Source organism: Mauremys mutica, chromosome 11 (assembly GCF_020497125.1).
Source record: "Mauremys mutica isolate MM-2020 ecotype Southern chromosome 11, ASM2049712v1, whole genome shotgun sequence".
In the NCBI taxonomy this organism is placed as follows: Eukaryota; Metazoa; Chordata; order Testudines; family Geoemydidae; genus Mauremys; species Mauremys mutica.
The window spans coordinates 37,251,406-37,266,725 of record NC_059082.1 but is presented as its reverse complement, the minus strand read 5'-3'; the positions used below and the strand labels follow the sequence as shown (position 1 = coordinate 37,266,725).

The window sequence follows — 15,320 nt, the reverse complement described above, 5'->3', positions numbered from 1 at the left end:
GCTCAACAGCACTGCTCAGGAATTTTTTGATTAAACTTTTTTTTGTTGAAACTGAAACATTTCACAGGAATGGGTCAGTTTTGACAAATCTCTTTACTTGAAACATTTTTGGGGGATGGGGGAGGGAAGGGTTAGAAATTGTTGAAAGATCCCATGTCAACACTTTTAAAGTGAAAAATATTGGGTTTTTTCGTTTGAACTGATTTTTTGTGTGTGTTTAAAAATGTAAGCTACTTATAGGACACATTTTTCTTTTAAAAATGGTCAAAATCACAACAAAACACTTGGAATGACCTGAACTGAAATTTCTTTTGGATTTTTGGTTTGTAGAAAATTTTCAAAATTTTGACTTCTTGCCCTGATTTGGGATGAGAAAAATTTCCAAAATCTCAAATTTTCATGGGATGTGAAAACCATTTCCCACCCAGCTGTACTACTGGAAAGGGTGTAACCTCCTGCCCCCAAAGAAGACAGATGACTTGTGAAAGGGAAGTGTAGGAATAGTTAAATATATGCAGTTTTACAATCAGACACACGTTTGCTTTTTATAGAAGGTGTTATAAATAAAGTAAGTGCCATCTTTCTGCCAGCTGTCCCTCAACCCAGTCAGATTTCTTATAGGAGTTTCAGCAGAGCTGGATCCGGAGGGGTTTGGAAAAGGAGAGGGTAATTGCTTGACTGAGCCATCATGGGACGGTGATCCAGGCATGGAGGAAAACATGGAGTTGTTTGAGTGGGGAGTTGACAAATGGACAGAGGAGGCTGGCCTGAGGTTGTGGTGGATGAGACTGAAGAGGATGAGGAGGGATGGGCAGAGTTGTGAATGGTCTGAAAGGTGGGAACAAGAAGCTGGAGTTTGATTTTTAAGGGGGAAGAGCTAGAGACTCCATTAAATCTATTTGGGGCTTCACTATTGCCAATGTGTTTTAAGAACATACAAAAGGCCAGAGTGGGTCAGACCAATGGTCCATTTAGCCCAGTATCCTCTCTACTGACAGTGGCCAATGCCAGGTGCTTCAGAGGGAGTGAACAGAACAGAAGAACATCGAGTGATCCATTCCCTATCATCCACTCCCAGCTTCTGGCAGACAGAGGTTTAGGGACACCCAGAGCTTAGGGTTGCATCCCTGACTGTCTTAGCTAATAGCCATTGATGGACCTTTCCTCCATGAACTGATCTAATTCTTTTCTTTAACCCTGTTATAGTTTTGGCCTTCACAACATCCCCCAAAACAGCATTTTGCACTCCTTTTGCACTGACGTAAATGACGATAAGACCATTTTACAGGAAAGGTGCTCAGATATTCTAGTGATGGACAGCAGCATAAAACCCACAGACAGAGGCTGTGAAAGAGGGGAAGCTGTTTAAGTGATTCAAAAGGGGGTGATGGAGTCAGAGCATGAGCAGGGAAGATGACTATAAACCTCTTCCTGCCAACTGGCAAGGGGCACAGAGGGGGCTGCATAGGGGTCACAGGGATCTCCGGGGTCTGGTATGTACATTCTAGTCCACCAAAGAGTGTCAGGTGAGGTCTCAGATAAAAGCTGGTGTCACACTGGTCGTGCATATCATTGTAAAACACATGCATGGATGATGTATACGGAGTGATGTGTGCAAACTGAAAATTGGGTTCCTAAGGTCTGTGTCTAGGGACTGGTGACCAGCAAAGGTGAAAAACAGGTTTTCTGTCAGATGAGAAATGTTTATCCAGCTGGCTGTTTACATGTCAATTCAGTATTGTCGAGTTCACAATGGTCTCCTCTCACCGGTCTGAACAGAATGCTAATGAAGAATTGTGAAAACGTTAGAGAGAGAAAAGAACAGGAAAAACGAAGCAGTAGGGGTGTGTGGGGAACCCTCTCTTGAGGCGCACACCAGGGTTTTCTGTGGTCTATTTGACTAAGATACCCTGGCCTCCTTCACTGAGGCTGTCTGTTTACTTCAAGTTTGCTTCATGAAAAAGGGGTCTGTCTTGACCCAAGTTTGGTTGAAAATGCTAGAGAAAACTCTGGGCAAGATGAACTTCTTCAGACACAAGGTTAACCTGTTAGTTAAGTTTAGTGTCTAGAAAGTGCGTTATGGTTTTCTTTCACTAGTAACCATTTGTTACCAATTCTCTCACTCACTGTCACTTGGATCTCTGTTCTTTGTTAATACATATATCCTTGTTTTCACTATAAATAGAGCGAAGTGTGGTGGTGGTGAGCAAAGTCATGGCCCCGAGCTGAATCTTGCAAGCTAGTGTGTACTGTTCCTTTGGGAACAGCAGGCCGGGTAATTGTGTCCATGTTCAGTGGAGCAGAGGCTAGACTCTACAGGGAAATCTTGGAGGGCTCGGGGATTGGTGTGTGTACAGGCTAGCGATGGACAGAGTGTTGCCAGAGACTGGTGGAGTCAGGCTGCTGACCCACAACAGGCACAGACATGGTTTCTTCATGCTAAAGACAGATGGTGGGGAGGTGCCCCTAGGGAGTGTCCCAGGTGGTGATGGAGTCAGGGCCTGAGCAGGGAAGATGACCATAGCAGCTGTGTTTTGAGCAGACTGTAGAGGGGACAGATGGGTGTTGGAAGGCAGAGGCCAGACAGGAGAAGGAGGAATCTGCAAGGACCAAGACAGGTAACTTTGAGAACTGGGGCTGAGCGTTTCGGGCTGTCTGGACAGAAAGAAACCTATGAATCCTAGGAAGATGATGGAGGAAGAAATGGCAGGATTTGGACACAGGCTGGATGCGCTTGGCAAGGAATGGGGAGGAATTGAAAGTGGCTCCTAGGAAGATGGGGGCACTGTTAGCAGTGATAGGGCTTGGAGGAGTGGAGTGGGTGTTGGCAGAAAGTTCCTTTTTGGCCATGTAATGACAGGTTAAGCAGCATCATTTGAATGGTGAATCTCTCTTGCTGAATAGCCAGCCATGGCCTATACACTGCTCATGATGCTGTCATTAAATGGGATGAGGAGGAGGGGGGGAAACGAAGAGGTGAAGTTAGTCAGATAAATGACTCGTGGTGAATTGCTCGCTCAGCTGTAATTGGAGTCTTGATGTCTGAAGGTTCTACCTCCTTGCTTGGATCGCTTGCTTTTCTGGGGAGCGTGAGCCCTCTCTTTGTCCAGACAGGGTCATCACCATCCTGGCGGAGTGCTTTGGAAAGCCAGGCCTCAACAGAGGAAGTGGGATTTGCCATTTTATCACCTTCCACTAATTCCACTATCCTGATATTCTTCCTACTCAGCTGGCTTTCTATGGTCCTGAGGTGGAATTTTAAGCCTTTCTTTTCTAGTGTTGGAGAAGTAGCTACAATAAGTCCTTTATCCGACCTGGTTATTTTTATGGGGTATTTCATCATCATGCCTCAGCTTGTCAGCTCTGTCAAAGCCTGGAAACTCTGGTCTCTGCCCAAGCGTAGACTTGAATGTCCTCGTGTTTAACAACATGGTCACTTTGGCTAACCTTTTCTACTCTTAATGTTTGCAGGAAGGCCTGCAAAAGTCCCACTGAAGGGGAGCAAGCAGAATTTGGTATGTGTGTGTGACATTCACCTGAAGGTGGACTGAAAACGACAGCTGTTAGAATTTCTGGCCTTATTCTTTAGTAGACAAGATTGGGGCCCTGTTGTGCTGGGTGCTGTCCATATGTCTGTGTGCGCATGCACGCGCGCGTGCACACACACCCCCTCTCTCTCTCTCTGCCCCCAAAGAGCTTATAACTGAAATAGACAAAGGAAGCATTGCTATCTCCATTTTACAGAGATTAAGGGACTTACCCAGGTCTCACAGGTTGTGTATGGTTGAACCCAGGTCACTTAAGATTGAGTTTTATGCCTTAGCCACAATGCCAGGCTTCCTCTGACTTAAACCTCACCCATGAGGACAGAGGCCACAATAGGCAAGGTGCTTGTCTAGTGCTCCAAACATCAGGTTAAAACATCGTAAACTCCCTATGACCACAGGCTCAAATGCCAGCAGAATTGATGCATATTTTCATTCTTCTGTGGTAGGTAAAGAGAATATCATAGGGCCACAGTGTCTTTCGGAGGCGACTTCATATTAGCGCTGTGGAGACATCAAGGACCATGTGATCATTTCCATAAGAGCAGGACTTGGGTCCCAGAGTCCCAGTCCCCGATTTCCCCTCCTTCCGCTCCCCCATTGAGGTGGCTGTATTTCAGTGGTTCTGCTTGCACTCTTTGTTACAGAAACAATGGGCCGAATCCTCAGCTGGTGTAACACAGCCCAAAGCATGTAGTTTATTCCTAAGGATTCAGCTATTCACTTCTCCACCTGGAAACTGCCCTAAAATGTAGCTCTAATAATGTGGCTGGTAAATTTCTATCCAAACACTCTTTCAGGGAGGGGTGGGGGGAAATGTTGGCAAAATTCTTCCTGGCTGTTTTTTTCACCAGCTCTTGTTGGTGGATTTCTTTAGCTCTGCACTGTCCTCCAGGACTTGGCTCGATTAGAGAGTGCTGGGTGGGGATGTTAGATTTGCCTTCCCCAAGTGAGGGGGAAGAGCAGTTAAGGTTTTAGAAAGGGGCAAAACCACCCAATCCACTCTGCAAACCTCCATGGCAGCAGACAGGCGAAGGAAAGGAGAGGGCGAGAGGCAGCAGCTTGCAAAATTAATATAAATGGCCTAATTCCTGTGTCAGAGGAGCTGAAACCTTCTGGTTTTATTGCCTCTAGAGGAGGGTTGGGGGTCTGGGCCAGGCTGATCAGATCCATTGATACAACCCCAGCATCACAATTGTTGCAAAGACAGACCAAATTGAGCAAACCCCCTGTTGTCCAAAGGCGAGCTCCTTTATGCTCAAGAGAGAAAGAAGTGATCAGAGGTTTGCCTGATCCTGAGAATGGATTGCAATAATCAGAATCCCCGGAGCCTTTAGAGATGGAAGAGGAAGAAGGCTACCTAGAAACTACGGTAACATGAGACAGTGAGAGACTAGAGAGAAAGCATAAAGGAACCTGTTGCAGTGTTGGCATAGCTGCGGCTGGGACTGGGAGACTGGCCTTTGGAATCCCATACACTGGGGCGGCAGTGGCAGGGGCCGGTATAGTTTTCAGACGGATTAACCCCAGGTCCCAGCATTAGCACAGCCATGTCGGAGAGCACCGAGGGTAGATTTCAGGGAGCTGAGTCCTCGATCTCATGCAGCCTCCAGGAGGAGGCTGAACGTGTGGCTTTCTGGGAGATTAGCCCTCAATCTTTCAGCGTCTACGACTTGGATGGTGGCTTCAGAGAGCGGAACGGCTGGCTGTCCACGTGCTTGGGGATTAGCTGTTGAGTAACAAAGGAAAGCAGCAACAGAGGGTTTGCTGTTGTGTTCTGAAGGTCGCTGCCTGCTCTGCATGCTGGGTATTTGCTGTCTGGCTATTTTGTTGCCTCAGGCGGAATCCCCAGCGGACGGGGAGGCTTCTCCAGGGTGGATGAACATTGGAGTCACCGCAGCTCTTTATGTGGGAGTCAGGCAGAAATAATTAGGGAGGTGAAAAGGCAGCAGCAGTTGTCATGGGTGGGGGGCCCAAGATACTGCAGGATGCTGTTAATTGCTCCTAGAGAGCCGGAGTCAGGTGTTAAATAAATATTGTGGCCTGCCAGCTGGGGGAATGAATTCAGGCTGAGCTTGCTGCTGCCTGCCGAAATGTGCTGCAAAGAGTCTGGCAGGGTCCGGACAATGCATCCAGCAGGAGAGATGGCTAATTTTGTTTTTGCTGGAGGCAATTATGCTTTAAATCTCTCCCTGGGGTGGCAGCTGCTTTGGCTTAAAGATCATATGACCAAACAAGCTGGGCCTTTCTGCTCAGCCAGAAGGATCTGTTGTTTATAGTGACCTAGGTTCCAGCTGGAGGCTGAGCTCCTTTGTCCTTTACCTGGAACATCGTGGGCAGCGGCAGTGCAAGCTTCCCCTCCCCTGCCACACACATTCAGGGCGAGAGGGGCTTTTAGTCTGCATGGTTCAGTCTCTGACCAGGCGGCTAGTTGGTCTTATGTGGAACTGTGTCTTAGGCTGCACCAGTGGATTACCCAGCTGCTCGGAGGTTGTGACCACTGGCAGTCGATCCACAGCATAGGTGAGGGTAGCCTTAATTTGTACCTAGCTGGCCCTGGCTCCTAACAGGAACAGACAACAACCCCTGTCATGCCACCCTGCCAGTCCTGGAATGCCCCTGTCCTGGGAGCTCTTGTGGGAGAGTGGGGTAGGCACTAGGGGAATTCCTCTTGGAATGGGGGTGTCTAGCGGCATTGTGACCCCTTGGTGCCCACAAAGGGGCTGTATGGCAATGAAGAATTAATCCCAGAGGCTCATGATCGCCTAGGCCTGAGCCATCCAGACAGCTTTGCTCTGCTGCAGCTAATGATTCTCTGCAGCGTGGGTGTAATAACGTGAACCCTGCCCACACGAGCCCCTCATTCCCCCGCAGAGGACAGTGACTTGGCTCAGAGTACTGCAGCTTCTGCCTGGTGGAGATCTAGCTCTTCCAGGGCCATTTGTTCTATTTAACAGCTTAATTTTGGAGTTCAGTTGATGTGTGCAGAGTTGACGCTGGCTCACAGACTCTTGTATGGCTTTTACCGGAGTGCATGCACACCCAGGACTTACTGCAATTGGTGCTTGTAAAAACAATGGAAGCAATAATTAATTAGCTTTAACAGCAGGCTCGGGACAGGCAGGGATGGAGATAAGGAGTTATGCTTAGAGGAGAGGCTAAGGGAATTGAACTGGGTGTAATTTACGTGCCATGGACCAGATGAGCTGGGAAATCTTGTGGCCCCCCATAAACTTACACAGTGCATGTTTCCTGAGCTGCTTTTCCTTTCTGCCTTCTCTTCCAGCCTCTCAGTGTGTCCATGATGCCACATTAGGCTGTCAGGTCCAGAGGCCAAATGCAGAACTGGTGTGTGAAGCAGATGGGATGTAGGTTATGTGTTGGTAAGTGGTTATGAGACTTAGGGTATGTCTTCACTAGCAACATTAAAGCGCTGCCGTGGCAGCACTTTAGCGTGGCTGTGTAGTTGTGGCACCAGCCCTGGGAGAGAGCTCTCCCAGCACTATAAAAAAAACTACCCCCATGAGGGGAGTAGCTCCCAGCACTGGTGCACTGTCTACACTGCCACGTTACAGCGCTGAAACTTGCAGCGCTCAGGAGGGTGTTTTTTCACACCCCTGAGCGAGAAAGTTGCAGCGCTGTAAAGTGCCAGTGTAGACAAGCCCTTAGAATCAGCTCTGAATATGGCCCAAATTTCTTGCCCTGAATAGTTTACAGTCTAAATAAAGCCCATATTGCAAGGACATGTTCTGCAACAATAGATACAAAGAGAGATTGTCTCTGTCTACAGCCTCACTACATTCCAGGCTCCCCTGGCTCTTTGGTTTTTAAGAGTATTTGATAAAATCAAGATCTGTTCCCTACTTGAAATAATCATTCTCTTCTCCCTGTGACATCATAATTGTTTTTATAGCAACCAGTTGTAAGGTGACAAAGGGAAGATTGTATCTTTGGGTGAGGCTGAGGATGCGGAGAGAGACTGCAGAGGCCAATGACTGGTTAAACACAGGTGCTGATTACATGCAGAGATCAATACCCTAAACCGGATCTTCTCTTCCACCTTTGCCCTGCCTGCATTGAGGAAGTGCCTCTCTATTATCTAGTGAAATTAACAGCCAGGCATTAAAACAGCTTAGAAACCGATCCAGAGCACCTTGCGTCCCAGTAATTTAAGAGTTAACTACTCAGCCCTCACTCAAGTCAGCTGGATTCTCTTCTTCTTGGAACATAATCCTCCTGGCTGCATGTTCATGTTCTTGCGTGGAATGGATTCTTATTCTTTGCTCTTCATTTGTCGCTCTGTGCAAGGACCATGATCAGCAAATATAATCGCAGCGACTGGATCACAGGTCTAGAGATTTGGGAGAATCCTTTGCAAATATTTGCAAGTCTCTGCACTGAACCTTGTGAATATGTTGTGAAACCTAAAGGCTGAACATAATTGGCAATTTGAGCTTGGATACCAGACCCGGGACATAAATTGCAAGAGGTTGCTACAAAATACCTACATAAATAGACTTCACTTATAGATGCTTGGATCAATCTCTTCTTTTCTCTCCTTCCCCCCCCGCCCCAATAGCATGCAACCTGGTGGGGATGTTAAACTATGATACACTTGACTGACTCCATTCTAGGATCATATCCTTCCCATTAAGAGGTGACCACAGCTAAACACCATTCACGTGGCAATGTCTAAGCAGTGCCCTTTGTCGTAACTGCCCTATGTCTGAGGGGGAGATTGTATTTTTCTAAGGGCAAGCTATTTATTACTAATTTGTTAAACACCGACTGCTCAGAGCCATTCAAAACCCGAGAAAAGAGATGGTCCCAGCCTCAGGGTGCTTGCTGCCTAAATAGATCTATTACATGAATCTGCAGCTGAACAGTTTTGAGGTGGTATGTGCTAGGGTGAGAGTGACTAAAGGAGGAGTTTGCATACTTTACAGTGGGCTACAAAACAGTCGCGCTGCCTTTTCTGTGAGAAGCTGTGGCTATCCCCCAAAAGGGGTAAGTAACTCTCCAGGGCTGGAGGGTCAGCAGGTCCCACCTCTTGGGGCAGCCTTCCCTGCCTGCATCTCCTTTTACACCAGGAGGGAGGAGCTGGAGGGAGATTGTGAGATCTGGGGTGTTCTTTAGTAGCTCTTTTTTAAGACTCTCCGGTAAGTTTAGTCTTGAGTAGGCAACAGAAGACTGGTTTGTTCCTCTAGGCAGAATTCCTCTCATTGGCAGAGAGAGGGTCTGTTCTACATAGCTGGGCTGCAGGTCCCCAAAGTCCTCTGCTCTCATTTCCGTGTGTGTGAGAGAGACATATATATATACACACACACACGATGCGCCTCTGCAAAGCCCCTCACTGGATGGGAGCTTCATCAGCTTCCAGCCAGACCAGTTTGGTGACTTGGCCTAACCAAGGGGCAGCGGACAAACACTGCAGCTGGAGGCAGCACATAACTGGAAAAACTGTACCCTAGACAACACCTCTCATGTGGGTTTTGCATCTTCCTGAATAGAGGGATGGAGATGGCTGGCTGCTTGCGTTTGCCCCTACTTAGGAACCTGCAGCAGATTGGCTCTGTCCTCCCCTTACTCTTACAAGACAGATGGTTGCAGGCTGATATCTTCTGGATCTCCTGGCCCTCAGTTCTTGGTGTGTTAGCTAAAGGTCCACAAGCAAGCAACCCCCTCTGATGACTATATTACTTTGGAACTGAGATCTTTCCCCTTCTCAATATCTTCCCAGCCCTGACTGCCTCTGCAGCCAATTCAGATGGCTTCAAAGAAATTAGGGCTTATTATGGGGTGGACATTCCCCTTCTCAGGCAGGCAATAACTCTCTGACTCTTCTTTTAAGCATGATCCCTCTGTTTTGCTTTGTTTCCCTAATAATTTTACACTTTGTCTCTATTAAACCATGTTCTTAATTTGCAAATCAGGTCACTCGAGGTCCAAGGCCATCTGAATGTTATTACGCTGGGCCCTGTTATTTGTTGATCTTCCAGTGCTGAGCTTTATTGGTGGAAAGCGAGATCTCCGGCGCCTGGTGTTATACATGAGCAAGACCCCCCACACTGACCCCTTGGTAACTGAGCCAGAGACGTCCATTTTCATCTCCTTGCTGCTTGTTGGGGTTAGCCAGCTCCTGGCTAATGCACTGTCTTAGTCACGGCTCTTTAGCGCCTAGGCTGCTAATCTTTACATCTATTTAATGCTGCCTGCATTGATAATTTTTTTTTAAATGAAGTGAATGCTGTTTGTGATGATGAAAGGCACTGAGCTGACAGCATGATAATCTTCTAACTGTACCACCAAGGCAGGGGCAGTTTAATGTTTCTCAAACCATCTTGCCCTGGCTTTGTCAGGAAGTGAGGGAGCTGTTTAGTATTCGTGTCCACTTCGGGCTTGTCCACACAGTGGGGTAGTGTGCGCTACCGGGTGTGATTAGCGCACTAATATTTTGCACGTTAATTGGTCTGTTGGTGTGCTTTAATTTAGTGCTGTTTCAAACAGTACTATGTTAAAACATACTAGAGAACCTTTAGTGCACACCAGCAGGGTCTACACTGACCAATTCCTGCGCAACACATTAGTGCGCTTAAGAAATAACCCTCTCCCACCACCCACATCCGGTAAAGCGCATTACCCCTCTGCCTAGACAAGCCCTTGGTCTTGGCCTCTTTCTTGGTGCAGCTAGCAAGGGCTCTGTTTGTGATGATTTCTCCAGAGTCCTTAATGAGGGAGGAGATGGGACTTGGTTGTAACGAATCTAAAGAGGATTCAGTATTGCTAGCTTCAAGCATTCAAAAATCATGAATTGAACCCCTCCAAAATTATAAGATTGGCTTAAAAATCATGAAAAAATCTGGCTTCTTTTTCTCTTGCTTTCTGTTTTCTGAGCCTTTACGGTGCACTTGGTTCACATTCTCAGGCTTTTCTGCTTCACCGTGAGGGCTAGAAACTTGTATTTTTAAATAAAAGATAATTTCTTGTAGTCACATGATTCCTGGATCTGGGGCTTTAAGAAAAACAAATACAATGAACGGGGTCAACACTGAGGATTCCTTCTTGAGGGTACTGGCCATGGGCAGACCCGGTGCTCCTCTCTGGCTCTGCAGCTGCCAGACCAACTAAACAAAACTTGGGCTGCCTAATGTCACCAGCCACACTCTCTGTAAACCATGACATGGATGAAACAGTTGTGGAAGGAGCTCCTGGCTGCACTGCAGTTTCTGTGATGCAACTACCCGTCCACAAGGAACTGGGCTGTGACCTCCAGTTTATTGCAGATAGGCCATCAAACAGCCATTGTGCAATGTCCTTATATCTTCCCTGCCTGTCAGAGCCTGTCAATAGTATCTCTGAAGAAGGAGGTAGTTAATCTCCCTAGCCAGGAGCTGGACTGTGTTTGTTTTAAATGACTGGACCATTAAACCTGAAGAGGTACCCCAGGCTGCCTTCTCCAGAGCATGGCTGTCAGTGTTAATGGGTTACAACGTTAGTGTCCCTCACAAATCCATCCTGGCTGCTCCCAGAGCCCGTTCTAGGGGTGGGTGAGCAGGACAGTCACCCTGGGTGCAACTTGCCAACTTCCTGCGGGTGTTGTACTGCTGAGCCACTTGGATATATATATACACATACACACACACACACACACACTCTGCTCTGATTAGCTGACCGGAGGCTTTTTCCCCCCTCAGCTACTAAACAACGTCTACGGAGAATCTAGCTCAGGTTAAGTGACCGTCTCATCCCGCAGGAGCTTCCATCTTGAATCTCCTCACAGCCCTGCCTCTTCGCAGGCAGACTTTGTATACTGGGAGGTGAAGTACACAAAAACTGGTCTCCTAACTTAACAGGCCAGTTCGTATGTGGGTGTTGGGCTGACTTCTGTGCATGTATAAGCGATGGTATGCGAATGTGGGTTTGTAGTGCATCTACAAAGGGTTCTGGCTGTCCCGTACCAGGAAAGGGGTGATCACCCAGGGCGCCAATAATACTAGGGACAGCTAAATGCTGTATATCGGCCTGTCGCACCTTACAGGCGGGGAGGAGCTGAGATGGCTGCCAGTTTGCCTAGGGAAGCAGTCCTGCTGGAGGTGTGTGTGTGTGGGGGGGGTGTGGGTGTGTGTGTGGGGGTGTGGGTGTGGGGGTGTGTGGTTCCGACCTCCCTCCGCCTTAACTGAGCTGGGGAGATGATCACATTTGTCCAGCATGAGGAAGTCCCCATGACCATTAGTCCATGTTGCTCAGATTGTGCTGCTAAATTTTGTGTTTCCTTTCTCACTTCAGCCTGCTGCGCCTGAGGGCCATGAGCTGTTCTCAACATCTGGAGAGCCAAAGGAGCAGCCCCTCATCCTCAGGACCTCAGTACTTATAGAGGACCCTGCTGTGCCAAGAAGAGCCTTGCTGAAAGGAGCCCACCACCAGGAAAAGACCAAAGGCTGCAGCCTCCTGTAGCCCCACCCAGGGTCTCTTGGGGCTCTCCCAAGGTAAGACCCATATTCATTCTCTTTCCTTGGCAAACAGGCCTCCCTGTTGTTCCCCATCTGAGGGCCATTTGCTTCTTGGTTGCCTTGTGTCATGTCACATCCCTCGCCTCATCTAGGTGGGAGTTTAAGTCCTTGCACTTCAATGACAGATGGTGGCAAGGTTTGGCGTGTGTGCCTACTGCTCTGTGATGTGTTGGCCAATGGCTGCACCATCCAGGACTTGCAAGGGATCATAGAGGGGAGTAGGACGTGTGTAGATGGGTGAAATCATCTGTGAGCAATGCAGGAATTCCCTCTCTGCTTTGCTTTTTGAAGGGGTAGAATCAGAACAGAAAGGCCTCCATTTTAACCCATCTTCTCTGTCTGCAAAGTCCAGGCCAGTGCTTATATTTGTGCGCCTTTTAGAGTATCCTTTGGTCATAAAATGATGCAAAATCATGGTGAGTGGGAAGGGAACAGCCTGGCTCTGAGCAAGCCTGCAGTAACAGACCAGTGTGGTCAGGGGCGGCTCCAGGCCCCAGCACGCCAAGCGCGTGCTTGGGGCGGCAAGCCGCAGGGGGTGCTCTGCCGGTGCCGCGAGGGCGGCAGGCAGGCTGCCTTCGGCGGCTTGCCTACGGAGGGTCTGCTGGTCCCGCGGCTTCGGCGGACCTCCCGCAGGCGTGCCGCCGAAGGCAGCCTGCCTGCCGTGCTTGGGGCAGCAAAATGCCTAGAGCCGCCCCTGAGTGTGGTAAGCCCAACCCTCATGTACAGCCCTGCAATAAAAAACCAGAATGCTCAAGTACACTCCTGTGAGCAACCTGAGGAGAGGATTTTCTATTCTGGGAGCACCAAGAGGCCCAACCCAGATTGTGCTAGGTGCTGTACATATACCTAGTAAGAGAGAGCCCCAGTCCTCTAGACAAGACAGATGAAAAGTGGGTGGGGAAACGGGCACAGGGAAAAGTGAAGTGCTTAAGTCTGAAGTTTGTTACTATAGCGCCCTAGCCATGGGCCATTGCAGGGAATACAATAAATAAATAAAAGGTGAAAAATGACACAACTTCAGAGAACAGATACAAATTAAAACCACAGGATTAGCCCTTCCATAAAATTAGTGACACCTTTCAAATCCCCATGGGAAGGTGAAGTAACTTGCATGTGATCACGCAGCGGAGGAGTGGCAAAGGCAGGAATGCAACGCAGACCTTCCGAGTCCTGCGCTAGTGCCGTCTGCTAGACTACACTGCTTCCCAATAAGAAATGGGGTTCAGCAGCCTTATGATGATGAACCAGTGTACCCAGTCCAGCCCCCATGAACAACTTGACAATACAGGTCCCCTGCCCCGGCTTCCTGCAGGTGGCCATGCTGGTACAGAAAGGGTTAACAATAAGCGGCAGCTGGGTTAGGACAGAATGAAGCATAAGCCACTTGGACTCAAATGTTCCTGCATCCCTCTTTGTGTATGTAGTGGTGCTTCCACCACAGCAATCTCCCTCCTCATTAGACCCTAATGAGGCTGGGCTGGGGCTGGGGGGAACTGAATTGTTGTGATTGGTTCAGCTCCACTGAGGTGCTTTCGATATAATTTTCTGCAATTTGTCTCAATAAAGCCCTTGAGAGTTCCCAGAATGGGCCCAGCTTTCTCTTCCCCAGCAGAGGCCTGGAGGGCGTAGGAAGAAGCTTTCAGCTGGAGATGGGCTGGGGGTGCAGTGCAGCTGGAATAGATGGAGAGCATTACCCTGGCATTGTCTGGAGATTAGCCGTGTTGTTCTCCTAGCAAAGGGACACATGCCCCATCATTAAAGCACAGGGTGCTCCCATGTGCTCCTTCTCTCTCTAACCATTTCTCTACTCTCTCACATGCTTTCAGTTCCTCCCGTTTGTCCTCTGCACTGGGTAGATTTTAGAGGGGCTGCTTGGATGCACTTTTGGGGTGCTAATGCCTTGTCTTCATGAGGAAAAAGGGGTGTTCTTAACTCAAGGCAAAATCCAGGCAGTTAACAATACTTAGCAGGTTGAGATTCATAGATTGTAGGGCTGGAAGGGACCTCGAGAGGTCATCGAGTCAAGTCCCCTGCCCTCATGGCAGGACCAAATACTGGATAAAGACTGTTTTCCTGCGATAGACGGTTGTTAGCCTATAGGGCAACCTACTCTTCTAACTCGACTTGGTAACTTGTGTGCAAATTGCCGTCTTCACTAGGATTTTACCTAGAGTTAAGAACACCCCCTTTTTTTCTCCCTAGTGCCCATCCGTCACAGTGCAGCCAGGGTGCCCAGTGCATTTATAGCTCAGCCCAGCTGCTTTTTCTGAGGGATGGCGGAGCAGATGCACCCAGCCACACCCTGGGCAGCCCAGCAGTTACTGTGTGCTGTTGAGCTGCCTTGGTTTGATGCTGGGCCGTGTGTGCTCATGCAGGGTGCACTGTAGGGGGGCGCATGAAGGGGAGCTTCTCTGGGTCTGGTGTTGTGGGGAGCCTGAAGCTGCTACCTTCTAACTGAGAGTGTGATTCTCCACGGCTGAGCCCCTTGTGTCATCGCTTGCAACAGTTCAAAGCAGCAGAGAGTTCCCCAGACAGGCTGCGTGGAAGCTCCTCCCAGGAGGAAGTGATGACACCAGCTGCAAGGCAGTGGAGAAACAGGCCCCGAGAGGCAGACTGGGAGGAAAGCTTTCGACAGCGGTGTATGTGTGTGTGTATGACCCGTGGGTGGTTAGAAACATAGGGATTACTGGACTGGATCACACCCTCGGTCCACCTCGTGCAGCATCCTGTCTCAAGCAGTGGCCAGCACCACATATTTCAGCAGGGTTTTGTGCACCTTCCTCTGTTGGCAGATGTGGGATGGTCTACCCCCGGGAAGGTCTCGCCTAACCCCTTGTAGTTAGGGACTGGATTAAACTGTGAAGCGGGATGTATTATTTATATTCCTTCCAAAAACTCTGGTCACATTAACAATCCTAAATCTGGATAGTCTCGTTATCCACTTCCATGTCCAGTCCCTCTCTGAGGGTTTATTAATGTCCACACACATCTTACAGAGACAGTATCTGAATATATCTCTGTGTGGAAGCTGCAAAATCACCTTTGATTTCTGTGTTAAGGCAGATGATGACTGACTTACAGCTCCAGATCTGTCATGCATAGAGAGGGGATTTGGGAAAAGTGCTTCATGAGCTTGTGCAGTGGGACAGTGGGGGCCATGGAATAAACATGGGATAAAATCCCTGCAAAGTATACAGCTTATCCCCTGCTGCTAGCCAATACATATCTGCTCAGCATAGTATTACTGGAAACGTTGGGAAGAGAA

The 15,320-nt window shown here is 48.5% G+C and overlaps 1 protein-coding gene across 2 annotated transcripts in view; it reads left to right on the top strand.

Moving 5' to 3' along the window:
• LINGO1 (leucine rich repeat and Ig domain containing 1) overlaps nucleotides 1–15,320 on the top strand; it is a 481,986-nt gene that overhangs the window by 40,335 nt on the left and 426,331 nt on the right. For both annotated transcript variants that reach the window (XM_044980007.1, XM_044980006.1), the window contains exon 2: nucleotides 11,832–12,031. The gene's annotated coding sequence lies outside the window, so the exon portion shown is untranslated. The remainder of the gene's footprint in view (nucleotides 1–11,831; nucleotides 12,032–15,320) is intronic.